General features: G+C 45.5%; 1 long non-coding RNA gene across 1 annotated transcript; it reads right to left on the minus strand.

Moving 5' to 3' along the window:
* Window positions 1-6,024: 6,024 nt before the first annotated feature.
* Window positions 6,025-12,218, minus strand: LOC116536804. The gene is made up of 2 exons (XR_004262797.1): window positions 11,528-12,218; window positions 6,025-7,257 (listed from the first exon to the last, which is right to left on the minus strand). It is a non-coding gene; the product is annotated as an uncharacterized LOC116536804 (long non-coding RNA).
* Between the last annotated feature and the right edge of the window lie 3,587 nt (window positions 12,219-15,805).

The raw sequence follows: 15,805 nt of genomic DNA on the forward strand, positions 1-15,805 counted from the left end.
AAAAAAAAAAAGAAAAAGAAAAATTTCTCTTTAACAAGCAAAAACCTTTTTTTAAAAAGACGACATCTCTACTGCAAGGCACAAATCATAGTTGGCTGCACAGTGGCCAATACCTCACGCCTGTAATCCCAGCACTTTGGGAGGCTGAGGTGGGTAGATCAGGAGCTCAGGAGTTCAAGACCAGCCTAGCTAAGATGGTGAAAACCCATCTCTACTAAAAATACAAAAATTAGCTGGGTGTGGTGGTGGGCACCTGTAATCCCAGCTACTTGGGAAGCTGAGACAGAGAATTGCTTGAACCCATGAGGCAGAAGTTGTAGTGAGCCAAGATCATGCCACTGTACTCCAGCCTGGGCAACAGAGCGAGACTCCATCTCCTGGTGACCACCTCCCCATGGTTTTTAAAAATTTACCAAGAGTGGTGGTGCATGTCTGTGGTCCCAGCTACTCAGGAGGCAGAGGTGGGAGGATTGCTTGAGCCCAGGAGGCCAAGGCTGCAGTGAACCATGATTGCATCACTGCACTCCAGCCTGGGCAACAGAACAAGACCCTGTCTCAAAAAATGCAATAAGTTGTCTTGTTATTTGTAGTGAGTTACTATAATTTTGTGTTGGTTCTGCGTCCATTTTGAACACAGCGTTAAGCACTTTCCCATACCAGCAACAGGGCTTAGTCACCCTCGACAGTTTCCAGTTCTCTGACTCCTCCCATTTCCTCAATGTGGTCAATTCAGTTATCTGGCTCACACAACTGCCTCCTGGTGACCACCTCCCCATGAGACCGCTAGATACAACCTATTTGATTCGCCCCACTGACCAGACACAACACATGCACTGCGGAGATATGCCCCAGCGGCCACCTCTCAGGCACAGCGGGACTCCAGGGAACTCATGCCTGCCTGCTCTGAACCCCCCAATTGGAACTCCCACCTAGGTAATGCCCTGGACCCCCAAGAAAGACATGGGTCTGCAGGTCACCCATGCTCTTTCGTTCACCACCCACTGGTGGTGCTGCTTCTGTTAGCTCACATGTTTTGCTGAGTGGCCTCCTGTGTGTCTCCCTGTGGGACGCACCTGAACCTAACTTCTTTCTTGGTCGGGGCTCTCTTAGAGAGTGGCTGTCTTGGTAGGAATGAACGGGACACAGATGGGACAAGAACGATGAAGGTGCCTGCCAGGATATGCACGTTTTCTGTGTGGGGGACACAGTCGAACACTTAAGCATTAGGCTGTCAGCCTGGATAAAAAAGGATTTGGATTCCATGAAAGGCACCCCATCAACACCCACGGAAGCCCATGGGACAGGGCCAGAGTTTGCAGCCACTCTCATGCCTGTCACAGGGTGTAGCTCACCTCTCCACTCTGTGTCTGGGCCGGCCTTGTCTGCTGCTTTCACCAAGAGAATGCAGCGGGAGCGAAGTTGTGTAGCCTCAGAGCTTGGACCTTCAGCCTTGCAGCTTCCACCTCATCCTCTCAGAACACCTGTGGCCACCGTGGGCTGAAGAAGCCCAGGATGAAAGACCACGTGGCGGGAGAGAGCCCCAGGTGTCCTAGATGAGCTCACCCCCAGCTGACCCACCTGTTGACTGCACACAGGCAAGACCTGCTAACAACAGCCCAGTCAACCCACAGGATTGTGAAATCACATGCCAGTGTTGCTTTAAGGCACTAAGTTGTGGGGTGGTTTGTTAGCAACCATAAATAAGTGGTACAGAGCTCAGGTAACACAGCTTGCTAACTGTATAGCTGAGGAACTAGAGGTAAAGTGATTTATTAGGTCCTTAAAGGCAGAATTAAGATAGAACCCCACAGGCCGGCACAGTGGGTCACGCCTATAATCTCAGCACTTTGGGAGGCCAAGGCAAATGGATCACCTGAGGTCAGGAGTTCGAGACCAGCCTGGTCAACATGCTGAAACCCCATCTTGACTAAAAATACAAAAAATTAGCTGGGTATGGTGGCAGGCACCTGTAATCCCAGCTACTCCAGAGGCTGAGGCAGGAGAATCACTTGAACCTGGGAGGCAGAGGTTGCAGTGAGCCAAGATGGCGCCACTGCATTCCAGCCTGGGTGACAGAGCGAGACTCGGTCTCAGAAAAAAAAAAAAAAAAAAAAAAAGATAAAGCCCCACAATAAAACCAGTGGCTTCTTTAGCACAGATCCTGGGTCTTGGTACAGACAGAACAATGTCTGTGCTAAAGAAGCCACTGGGAATTGTGGGGTTGGCATCCACTGTGCCCTGAAAGGATGGGTAGCCAGCAGGAACCAGAGCCAGGTAGGGGGGGAGAATGTTCCAGCTTGAGGCTACAGGGTCAGCCCCTCCCCATTCCCTGACTTAGCAAAGTACCCAGGCGACCTCCAGGTGAGTGTATGGGGGGGGCGTTGAGGGGTGACAGGAAAAGAGCCTGTCTAAATGTGTTAGGGGCCCTTCCACCTTATGTGTGGCCTGAGCTTAGAGGTTCACAAATGGAAGAAACATCAGAGAGCAGCCTGAGGACCTCCTGATGGCCTGAGCTTCCACTGAGAGGCTGCAGAACTGGAGTGGTGCTCCACAGCTGTCCCCTTGTTGAGGGAAGGGGGTCCTCCAAAGCCCCATATCTGCCATAGCCACCACCCTGGGCTGCTTAGCCAGCGAAGCCACACAGGCCTTAGGTGGAGGAAGGGGGATGGATAGGGGACACTCAATGATAAGGGAAGGAAAAGGGGAAGGAAGAAGGGAAAAGGGAGAAAGAAAAAAAACCCAGGGAGGGCTCCTGAAGCATCCCTCCTCCCCCAGACCTCGGTGGATCTGCTTGATGCCCGCCAGCTAAGGAGGAGGAGGATGAAGGGTCATGTGTGGGGCTTGGAGCAGCCACCCGTCCTCTCCAGTCCATGCCTGGTCCTTCTCTCTGGGCCATAGCAGAAGGTTCTCCCCCAACTTTGACCACTCCAACCACTCGTCTCTCCCTGTGTCCCAGGATGGTGGAGGCAAGTCCTCAAAACTCAAATCTAGCACTCCCGCTCTTACAAAAATGTGACGTCCTCTTGGCCTCTGCAAGCCATTTGCACAGCACATTTTAGATGTTTTTCCCCCAGAATTGGGGACACCTGTACTATCATGTAGTGTTTTTCTTTTAAATGACTCACTTTTTGACTTAAATAAATGTATTGAAGTCATTCTAAGCAATAATACCCATGACATTGTGGGTTTGATGTGCTGTTTATAGTTTTCCCCAATGTGCATTAAAATAATTACATAACTGAGAAATGTAAATGTTCCTTGTGTGCCACTTAAAACCATCCCACTGACTGTACTTCACTCTGAAACCGTATTGAGAGCACACCAGTCAGAATACTTGAGTCGCAAGAAACAGGAACTGAGTCTCTGATTATCGTAAGTAAAAAGAGATGTTATAGAAGGCTGAGGGGGGTGGGGAAGGCTGTAGTCTCACAGGAGAGGGAAGAAGGCAGAGGTCCAGGCTCACAAAGGACAAGGCCAGCAGGTCTGGCCAGGTGTGGAGGGACCTCAGAGACTGGACTGCAGCCCACCGGGGTGCAGGAACTAGATGAATGATAGCCAGGCATTTTCTGTCTCTACATCACTCTGCAATTCAAATTCCAGCAAGGGAATTCCCATCAGCCTGCTTGGATCCCATGCCCACCCCTTGAATGTGATTATGGAATGGATTCTGCCCCATCAAAAAACTGCTGTTCAAAAATCAAAGACTGCATGTTCTCACTCATAGGCGGGTGTTGAACAATGAGAATACATGGACACGGGGAGTGGGAAACATCACATACTGGGGTCTGTGGGGGGAATTAGGGGAGGGACCGTGGGGGGTGGGGAGTTGGGGAGGGATAATACAGGGGGAAATGCCAGATATAGGTGATGGGGAGGAAGGCAGCAAATCACATTGCCATGTATGTACCTAGGCAACAATCTTGCATATTCTTCACATGTACCCCAGAACCTAAAACGTGATTATATATATATATATATATATATATATATATAAAATAAATAAAAATAAAAAAACAGCTTTTTCACATGGGTGACTCCTGTAAGAGATGGCCTCACTGAACTCCATCAAACATTTAAGAAAGAAATAACACGAATTTTATAGACTCTCTCTCATGAAGAGGAAACATTTCCCAATTTAATTTATGAACTGTGTTACTCCATTCTCACACTATTATAAAGAAACACCTGAGACTGGATAATTTATAAAGGAAGGAGGTGTCATTGAGTCACAGTTCCACATGGCTCGGGAGGCCTCAGGAAACTTACAAAAAAAAAAAAAAAACACAAAAAAGAAAAGAGGACTCGTTTCCTCTTGACTGAAAATAGCCTCTGTAACAATGTTCACGGATAGAGTAGTTCACAACTTCACATGGAAGATGGAAATAATTTTGTGTCTATTGGGCAAATTTGGTTCTTTTGGGGGATTTTCATGTTCATTTATTTCATGTTGGAGCTTCTTAGAAGGAAGGATAAGCAATAGAGGAAATTAATAGCATTATAATTTTCTAGATTTTAAAAATACTATTCAAACACATGAGAAATGCTGTCATCATCACAATCTACTGATTACCTGAACCCAAAAGAAAGTCCTTCTGGTTCATTCAAAGACCAGTTGGACTCCTCCTGCTTTGACTCGAAAGCTCAGAGCCAAATTTTGGCCCGCTGTTGATGTGTGGTTTTTAACCTTGTTTTTAGATAGCCATACTTGTTTTTTATTTTTTACATCACTACTTCCAAAACTCTACCCACTTTCTCTTATGCAATGTATTTTGCTTTTGGAATCTCAAAAGCTACCTTAAATATGACACAAAACAAGCTGAGCAATGTAGTGATGATGATAATGATGATGGTGATGAAGATGATAATTTGCATACAGAGACCCAACAGGATGAAATGGGTCAGTTTTGGTCAAAGCTCCATAAGAGTCAATAGATGTCAAGGACTCCCACATTTCACAGGGTGGTATAGACCCCTCATACAAGACTTGCAAATTCACTGCAGTCTTGACCTCCTGGGCTGAAGCAATCCTTCTTCCTCAGCCTCCCAAGTAGCTGGAACCAGAGGTGCACATCACCATGCCCGGCTAATCTTTAAAAAATTTTTGTAGACAAGGGGTAGCATTATGTTGCTCAGGCTGGTCTCAAACTCCTAAGCTCAAGTGATCCTCCAGCCTCAGCCTCCCAAAGTGGAAATATGTGGGTTGTTTTGTTTGTTTTTATGAGTCCTCAGGATTCCTACTTTTTCAATACGACAGTTCCACAAACTCACATCTTAACAGATCTTAACCATCACAGAACTAATTCTTCACACAACACTGGTCACTGGGTCCACAGAAGCAAGTCTACATGATTTCCACAAGAAAGCCTATCACTGAACTAATGGAAGCATTTCCTTGAGAGTGGACCATAGAATTATTCTAACTTTAGCAAATTCTACTCCATCCAGAAACCTGGAGTCCCCCTAGGCATCTTTGGATTTTGTTGTCTTGATGTGGAAGCTTTCTGGCTTTTCTCTTGTTCTACGTTCGGCTAACACTGGTCTTTTGAGGCTCTAAGGACAGGACAGCTGCTTCCCCTTTCTCATAAAACGTGCTGACAGAGGCCACTGCCCAGGGGCTGTCAGGTAGGTGTGGAGTTTGAATAGGGAATGGTAAGAAAGAAAATGGAATATAGAATGGTGGTGGGCCCGGCAGCAGGGAACTCCAGCATGTAAACATGAGGAAAGCGTGAAAGAGCCTGACTAGTAATCAAGCCAGAAATAAAGTGGTGAGGGCCTTGCCTGACTTCTTTATAGACAGGGAGGTTAAACAGCCCTGCTCCTCCATGAAATGTGGTAGCTAAATGTGGCGCTCTCAGGGGGAACCAACCCACTTTACCTAATTGCCAAACACTTCAAGATTGGGTCTTTCTACGTCTCTTTAATGATAGGTTGTAATGAATGTTCAATACATTAACTGATGTGGTAGGAAGAACGGGATTGTGCAATTTAAAGCGAGTGGGACGAAACTCTACCAGATCAATGCACTCTCAGCTAAATGTTTTTATTATAATTACAGGAAAACTAACAGATTAAAGTAATTGATTCAAAATAAGAAACTATTTCTTAGTTTCCTGAGGTTATGGCTTTTAGAACACTGTCTTTTCTGAAAATCAAAACACAGCAAATGAGATTGTTTTTTCCTCCACTGTTTAATTATTTTTCCTTCACCTCTGGGATCATCATGCCTGACAGCTAGAAAATGAGAGATCAAGGCATCCTAGGGCTCCTTATTAATTCTACACACCAAAATTTTCCAAATAACCCTGTGTGACATACAGCTGACCATAAATATTTTAGTCTGGGAAATGTATATACTTAATGTTAAATTTATGGCTTAGGAATAAGCTGGCTCTCCACTCCTTATGCTTTTGTTCCCAGAAATTCCTAAAGATAGATGTTGCAGAAGGATTTTTTAGAAAGAAATATTTGTTAACAAGTTATCAACCCAAGAAAGAAATAGCCAAAAGGTTTGAGCATATACCAGTGACCAAATCAGTTTCCCATATCTGGAAATTTCCCCCATAGGAGAGCAGAGTCCACAACCTGCTGGAGATGCCAAAGGGGAGCCAACGCTACATTCCCGGACTCCTCTGCACCCAGGCCCAGCCTGTGCCCTCCGTCTGGCTAGTGAGCCATGCAGGGACGGGGGCAGACGAGAATCCAGTCTGACAGTGGCAGCAGTGGCAGCTGAGCGTCCGTGCTGCAGTGCCTCTGCTTCCACTGTTCTCCAAACCTGGCTTGCCTGCCTTCCTAGCGATTCCCAGAGTTGTCCAGAAATTCTCCTTCTACTTAGTCAGCATGAGTCAGTTTCTGTTGCATGCAACGAAGAATCCTGATTTGGACAGTATTAAACTGTGATTCACACAGTGGAGAGAGACTGTGCTTAAATAAGATGCCAGGCCTCAAATGTGCCTCAGTTTCCTGACTAAAATATGGAGCTGCTAACACTAGCTCTGTTTCACTGAATTCTTGAAAAAAAAAACTGTAAAAATCCCAAATCCTTTGGAATTGTTAAGTGACATGGACAAAACAAGGGTGCGTACATGTTTTTGAACCAGCTTATTTTACTAAAAGAAATGCAAATTTCAACGTCAGAGAAGAAAAATAAATTCCATGCAGAAATGCTGTTCCATGTCCATGTTCCAGTCTCTCCAGGCAGTAGGTGGGAATCCAGCCTACACGACAGCCTGTTTGAATTTTTCTGCTCCCAGGAGCTACCTGGAAGCAAAAAAGAGTTTATTCACAAACTCACCAATGCCATCTAAGGTTTTGAAAAGCATTCCACTTAGCCATAATTTCACATCATGTGTGTCACAACTTCTGTGAGCTTCCTGTCCTGTATTTAAGCCACTGAGATAAATACAGGACCTTGGTCTCAAGAATTATCTGTGCAAGTCGTTTTCTTCTCACCACCTGCAACCTCCAATCAGGGCATCTGAGGCAGAGGCTAGGGACATGCTGATTGTGTCACAAAGAATGATCTCAGAAGAAGGAAAAGCAGCAGACACAAAGAAACCCAGCATCAGAGGCACATTCTTGAAAGTAAACGTCACTTAAAGAGGGAAAATTTTTTAAAACGTGCAGTGTATCTGGAGAATATTCCTTAATTATGACTGTCTTTTTAAGGTTGGGCAACATACTGAGACTCTATTTCTAAAAAAAAAAAAGAGAAGAAAACTTTTCTGATTAGCCTGGCATGGTGGCACATACCTGCAGTCCCAGTTACTTGGGAGGCTGAGGAAAGAGATCGCTTGAGCCCAGGATAAGACTGCAGTGAGCCATGATTACACCACTGTACTCCAGCCTGGGTGACAGAGTGAGACTCTGTCTTAAATAAAAATTTTAAAAAGGGCTGGGCACTATGGCTTATGCCTGAGGTCGGGAGTTCAAGACCAGCCTGACCAACATGGAGAAACCCCATCTCTACTAAGAATACAAAATTAGCTGGGCATAGTGGCACATGCCTATAATCCCAGCTACTCAGGAGCCTGAGGCAGGAGAATCGCTTGAATGCGGGAGGTGGATGGAGGTTGCAGTGAGCTGAGATGGTGCCACTGCACTCCAGCCTGGGTGACAAGAGGGAAACTGTCTCAAAAAAACAAAAAAAGACTTTCTTTTTAGTCTTATAATGTCAAGATGCCCACAGACTTTAGAGAATATCACATGCTTTCATTTGCTAATCTGTCCAACAGTATCATGTCCCCTCTCACTGCAAATGTGTTGGAGACAATGAACAAGAGATTGTCAATGGGCTGACACCAAGGAGAAGGAAAAGAGCCCCCAGAAGCTCTGGGGCATTTAACCCAACAAGCTGCTCTGAACAGTGAATGTTTTCCTGCTGGTGTCAATGACTTGGAAAGTCAATTCCATCCAGGTAGCCTTTTTCATCAGTTATGATACTCTGAATTCATCTTCTTTTCACACCTGCAGCTTAGAGAAAATTCTGTGAATCAGTCTGTCACCCACTTGCCTGCACAAGTCTCCAACAGGCACAGATGTGGCTGCGGCCAGCCAACCTACAGCAAACCCAGAGATTCGTCTTAGGGGAAAGTGCTCCTGAGAGAATATCAAAATCTGGGCACACCTAAGGGAGACCTGCAGACCTCTGTCTTCATGAGCCTGGCACCTCTTATGGGAAACAGAGAGCAGGGAAAAGAAGACTGTTCTCCAACTCTGCAGGCTGTTTGTCCATTCTCCCACACTCCTGGAGGGAGGGCCCAGTACACACAGCTCACCAAGTGCTTGTAGAATTCCCAGGAAAGAAGATAGTCAGTGAGGAGGGCCCAGCTCCGACCTTGCCCCACAGCACAGAAGCGTCCAGTCAGAAATGGCTCCCCTTCAGGACTGTGCAGGGGCCTGTGGTGCCCCAGCTCCCAGGGTAGGGAAGTTAGGCACCTCAGGTGTGCCCTCAGCCTCCCATGCCCTTCACCTGGGGCACAGTGAAAGGCCTCTGCTTGATCAGCGATGGACAGTTTTTTTGCACAGTTTCTAAGTGTGTGCATCCAGGTGTGGTGGCTCACACCTGTAATTCCAGCACTTTAGGAGGCTGAGGTGGGCAGTCAGGAGTTTAAGACCAGCCTATCCAACATGGTAAAACCCTGCCTCTACTAAAAATGCAAAAAAATTAGCCAGGTGTGGTGGTGCGCACCTGCAGTCCCACCTATTTAGGAGGCTGAGGCACAAGAATCGCTTGAACCCAGGTGGCAGAGGTTGCAATTAGCCGAGATCACGCCACTGCACTTCAGCCTGGGTGACAGAGCAAGACTCTGTCTCAATTAAAAATTAAATTAAATTAAAAATAAACAAAAATAAATAAATAAATATGTGCAACCCCCTGAGCTTCAGCCACTGCAAGTTCAAATGTCATCTGCTCTGCCTAGCTAGTGGGGAAGTGGAGGGGGATGGTGCAGACCTTGGCTCGCCCGCCACACCCAGTGTGGTTCTGCAAGTTCTATTCTATACAGTGCATCCATAACTCATTCTCCTGAGCCAAAGCACGAAGAATGAACTCTTCAGAGACTTTCTACAATTTGCGTTAGTATGTTTCAAAATTATTCCTAGATGAGACACAACTTTATTACCAGGTCTAGCTGCCCTTTCGAATTCTAATACTGTCATATTCTGTGCATCCCACGAGGCCCCTTTCCTGACAAAGATATTTACCTTAGATGTGTGTAACTTCCAGGAGTCTAAAATATGATCATAAAGCTATTAGCTAACACAGGGGCTTTTAGCTTCTTCAAAGCAGAATTCACATCATTAATAAGTCTTTTAGAATATTCATCTTTGCATAACTTTTCTTTATCCCCCTATGTGTGGAGAACTTATAGACTATATCTTGTATCCATCGAGGACCCCCACAGAAATGAGGCCTATGTGACATTTTGTTAGCCCCATTAGATGGAGGGGGAGAAAAAGCAAGTTAATATTCTTAGAAGGCATGTAATGGTCTAAAGCTTTGGCCAGGCGCAGTGCCTCACATCTGTAATCCCAGCACTTTGGGAGGCCGAGGTGGGGCGGATTACTTGAGGTCAAGAGATCAAAACCATCCTGCCAACATAGTGAAACCCTGTCTCAACTAAAAATACAAAAATTAGCTGGGCATGGTGGCACACACCTGTAATCCCAGCTACTCAGGAGGTTGAGGCAGGAGAATCACTTGAACCCGGGAGGCAGAGGTTGCAGTGAGCTGAGATCACACCATTGCACTCCAGCCTGGGAGACAGAGCAAGACTCCGTCTCAAATATAAAAATAACAATTAAAAAAAATAGTCCAAAGCTTTTCCTTCTGAAGCCTTGCCCTTAGCAAGAGGAAAGTCAGGCTCCTTAGTGTCTTCTCATAGGGCTCACTGCTGCCTTGAGAGGCTAGAAGACTGTTGCTCTTCTAGAAACCAACCCTGAGAAGTCCCTCTCAGATTCAGGGTTGGTCTAGACAGTGGCTCTGAAACTTGAGCACCTGTCAGAACCATCCAGAGGTCTTGCTTTTTGAAATACAGATTACTGGGCCCTGCCAGAATTTCTGGTTCTGTAGGTCTGGGTCCTGAGAATCTGCATTTCTAACCAGTTTCTAGGGATGCTGATGCCGCTGGTTTGGGGACCATACTCTAGAACCACTGAGGCACTGTTTTAGGACACTCTAAGGGAGCCAATATACAAAGGCTCCTACCGGTCTCCAAGCCCAGCTGCTCCTCAGGTCTATGGCCCTCAGACCCCAGCTGGAATGCACTGAGCACCTGCTCCTTAGGAGCTCAACTTTCCCAAGACCTCAAGCCAACTGCTGTCCATGAGGCTTCTCCCTTACCGCAAGAACAGGTCCTCACTGCCACCCCCTCACCCGGTTTTCCCCCTACTGAGATCAGCAACGTAATTTGTGAGACCCAGTGTAAAATGAAACCGTGGGGCCTCTCTTTGAAAAATTAAGAGTTTCAATACAGCGACAGTGGAGCATTAGAGCAAGCATGGGCCGTTCTCCCCAGGGCTTGGCCCCTGGGCGTCTGCAATTCAGAGCAGTGAGTGCTGATTCTTTCTGGGCCCCAGCCTCCTGTCTCCCTCAGGTTTTCTTTTCTGTTTTTGTTGTTGTTTTTCAGACGGAGCCTCACACTGTCGCCCGGGCAGGAATGCAGTGGCACGATCTCGGCTCACTGCAACCTCTGCCTCCCAGGTTCAAGCGATTCTCTGCCTCAGCCGCCCGAGTAGCTGGGATTACAGGTGCCCACCACCACACCTGGCTAATTTTTGTATTTTTAGTAGAGATGGGGTTTCACCATGTTGGCCAGGCCAGTCTCAAACTCCTGACCTCAAGTAATCCACCCCACCTCGGCCTCCCAAAGTGCTGGAATTACAGACGTGAGCCACCGTGCCTGACCTCCCTCAGGTTTTCATATAAGAATCCATCCTCCCTCTGCGTCAAGCCCCTCCTTGACTCTATAACTTCTGCCCCTCAAGAAAAGGGTACTGGTATGATATGTTTGGAGGAAATGTTAAATACCTGTTAAATGCAGCAATTTCACTCTAAGAGATTTATTCTTCAGTGGATAGATTCCCTGAAGTGCTCTCCCAGTGCTCAAAGCCTATTCACTGTTACAGTGCTTGTAATAAGAAAAAATCAAAATAACAACAGCTTAACTGTCTCTCAATAGTAGTTAAAGAATGAGGCAGATTTATAGGTAATAATAAGGAAGTATAGCAATATCTAGTAAGTATCAAAGGCAAGTTGAAAACGTTGAGGCGTGTGTGTGTGTACATGAACAGAAAAACAATTCAGGAAACCTGAACAAAAAATTGTTAGCCATCGCCACTGGGAATTTTCGCTTTATAGTTTATGCACTCTACGTTTTTAAAATTCTTATTACCTATTATTTCTGAGTATGTGTAGAATTAAAAAATACTTCAGATCTTAACCAAAGCTGTTTTCATCCAGAAACATTGGCCAGCAGTGAGGGCTGCCCCAAACCCCTACCCTGTTCCTTCACCCCTTCCCCTCTTACCCCATCAAGGTCTCATTCCTGACATTTTCCACCCCCTACTGCCACAAAGCCTCTCGAGTACCTGATCTAAGCCTGAGTGCAGATGAATTTGTTGCATCTGAAATATGTTGTTCTCCCCAGAAATCGGCTATGAAAATCTAATTAAAAAACAGAAAGGAGGAGAAGCATTTATGAAATTTCTTTTCTTTTTTTTTTTTTGAGATGCAGTCTTGCTGGTCGCCCAGGCTGGAGTGCAAAGGCATGATTTTGACTCACTGCAACCTCTGCCTCCCAGACTCAAGCAATTCTCCTGCCTCAGTCTCCCAGGTAGCTGGGATTACAGGCAGTCACTATAACACCCAGCTAAATATCAAATATATATATATATATATGTATGTATGTATATATAATATTTTTGGTAGAGAAGAGGTTTCACCATGTTGGCCAGGCTGGTCTCGAACTCCTGATCTCAGGTGACCCACCCACCTTGGCCTCCCAAAGTGCTGGGATTATAGGCATGAGCCACTGCACTGGCCAAAATTTCTTTTAGATCTTTTGCCTTATTAATTTTTTCACCCTGAGATAGCAGATGTATTCTTACTTTCACATTTAGACTTTGGATATGGACTAGGGTACCCACTCGACACCTCAAAGACAGAGTTCCAAGGGAGACTCCAAGCCTAATTTTTATCTTGACTAAACAGCGGCTTAACACAGAGGCTTATTCTTCACTGAACTAGGCTCAATGTGTATGTTCCTTGGTGGTATTTTTAAATTTTACACATACGGCTGGGCACGGTGGCCCAGGCCTGTAATCCCAGCACTTTGGGAGGCAGAGTGGGGGTGGATCATGAGGTCAGTAGATCAAAACCATCCTGGCCAGCATGGTGTAACCCCGTCTCTACTAAAAATACAAAAATTAGCCAGGTATGGTGGTGGGCGCCTGAAGTCCCAGCTACTTGGGAGGCTGAGGCAAGATAATTGTTTGAACCCAAGAGGTGGAGCCTGCAGTGAGCCGAGATCATGCCACTGCTCTCCAGGAGCCTGAGTGACAAAGGGAAACTGTCTCAAAAAAAAAAAAAAAAATCTACACATACCTAGAAATAATGTGAGATAATAAAAATGTTAAAAATTTAGAGTGTACAAACTGCAAAGTGAAAATTTCAGGTGGTGAATAACCAGCCCTCTGCTTGGTCAACCAGGGCCCCAGACGCCCCCATTTTTGGGGCTCTGCTTCCCCTCTGGGTCTTCGGCACAGAGAAAAGGAAAGACCACGGAAGACCAGGGAGGTTTTATGGACCAGACCTGAAAAAGAGATCCCATTCCTCCTGCCAGACTGGGAAGAATGGGGTAGTAGACAAAATAAGGGCTCCCAAAAATGTCCATGTCTTCATCCCCATACGAACTTGTGAGCATGTTGCCTTAAGTACCAAAGGGACCTTTGCAGGAATGATTAAGGTGGAGTCTTAATATGAGATGATACTTGGTTATACAGGTGGGGAAAGAGAGCCAAAAAAAACCACAAAAACAAAACAAACAAAAACAAGAAGATGTGAAGATAGAAACAGGTTGGAGTGACTGTCCTTGAAAACAGAAGAAGGAGCTACACTCCAGGAATGCAAGTGGTCTCCTGAAACTGGAAACAACAAAGAAAGGGATTCTCCCCTGAAGTCCCCATGAGAAAGCAGCTCTGCCAGCACTTTCAGACTTCTGACCACCAAGAGCTGGAAGAAAACAAATGTATGTTGTTTCAAGCCACTACGTTAGTCGTAGTTACAGCAGCCACAGGACAAGTGGTCCAGCCACGTGCCAAGGAAGAAAAGGCAGCAGAATTTGGTAACTAACGGCACCCTTTTTCTCCACAGGTGAATCCATCCCATCCCCTCTGCTACAGCCAGCTCTGTCACTTTCATGCTGGGATGTTACTACCATTCTACCATATTACTACCTGTGGCCTTTTACCTGGCCTGGCTTTGGCAGCCCTCACACTGGTGTCTTCACCAGTCTGCACTAGAGTGGTTCTCCTAAATTATATGTCAGATCACATCATTCCTTTGCTTAAAAGCCCCTTGTGGCTCTTACAGAAGAAAGTCCACAATTCTCAGCCTGGCATTCCAAGTCCTCTGTAATGTGGCTCCTGTCTGTCTTGTCATCCTTACCCCTCAACCATCATTGCTCCGGTGAGGATGAAATGCTAGGGTGCTAAGTGGAGTAGATGCCGCCAGACAGGGGTCAAAGGGGCTTGGGAGGGTGCTAGCAGTCCCGGGCTTCTCTCCTTCCTCCCACTCAGCTTCACCTCAGGCACCACCTCCAGTCAAGAGAGAGAAAGCCAGGGAAAGGATTCCAGATGTGAGGAAGGGTTGGAGAAAAGATGACTTATATACCAATAAACACAATCCAAAGGAGCTTGTTCAAAGTCTAAATCATTAAAAGTACAAGCCCAAACAAATTGTTATTGATTCCCTTGGTTACCAAATTCCTTAGCATGCCAGGCTGGAAAGTCATCCACAGCAAGCTGCATTCATTGATGTTCTTGGTGTGAAAATGAATCCACAATACTCCCAGTGAGGAAATGGCCTGGGATGGCCAAGAGGGAGACTAAGGAACTTTCAGAGATTCCAACCCCTGCTGGTAGCTGATGAGTTGATGAGCATAATAAAGACACGCGCTCAAGGAAAACTTCAGGGGAGGCAGAGTGGTGTCCAATGTCATGCCCACCGGCCTTTCTGAGCCCAGCGCTTCCTCCTCCAGTCCCATTACTCCCCAGGTAATGCCCCAAACTTTGGCTGTGACTTATGCTCCATGCCCTCTCCTTTTCTAAGTCCTGTTCTTTCTAAATGACAAAGGACTGCAAGTCAGTTAATGATTAATATTACAGAATTATAGACTCTTAGGTTTTAAGTAATTTTTGGAAAAATTGTGGAAAAGAACAGAGTGTAGGGAAAAATCAACTGTAAAGTCTACTAACCTACTACTATCATTTTTCTATACTCCACCTTAAACATTTTTCCATATGCATATTTTAACATAATATCATAAATACAGTTTTGCAACCAGCTGCATAGTCCTCCCAGGCATCATTTAATAGCCCCATAATATTCCTTCCAGTACATTCTTAGCAATCTTACAAAGTGCTCCCCATTTTTGGATGTTAGAGCTATGTCTACTGTTTTACAATTTTCAAATAAGCTCTGATGCATGCCTTTTTCTGTATTTTAAAAATTGTTTCCTGCCAGGTATGGTGGCTCACACCTATAATCCTAGAACTTTGGGAGGCTGAGGCGGGAGGATTGCTTGAGCCCAGTAGTTTGAGACCAGCCTGAGCAACACAGGGAGACCTTATCTCTACAAACAAACAAAACAACTGCAAAATTTAGTCGGGTGTGGTGGTACATGCCTGTGGTCACAGCTACTCAGGAGGCTGAGGTGGGAGAGTCATTTTAGCCAGGGGAGGTCTAGACTGCAGTGAGCTGTGTGTGCCACCAAACTCCAGCCTAGGCAAGAGTAAGACCTGTCTCAAAAAAAAAAAATTATTTCCTTAGACCAGATTTCTAAAAGTAGGATTTCTGGGTCAAAGCGTATGAAAAGATTTAAAGCATGATACATTTAGTCAAATTGCATTGAAAACGCTATACCAATTTAAAGTGCAGTGCACAGAGAAAAAGAGTATGTCATTGAAGTATTTTTTCATTTCATATTAGTGTTTAACAATCATTTTAAATATATGTTCGGCACTTTAATTAGCAAGAGGAAAAAACAAAACAAACAGCTATGTGGGGGTTGGAATGAACTTCAGATGC

This window comes from Sapajus apella, unplaced genomic scaffold (genome assembly GCF_009761245.1).
Source record: "Sapajus apella isolate SASKATOON/1434 unplaced genomic scaffold, GSC_monkey_1.0 scaffold4, whole genome shotgun sequence".
Lineage (NCBI taxonomy): Eukaryota > Metazoa > Chordata > Mammalia > Primates > Cebidae > Sapajus > Sapajus apella.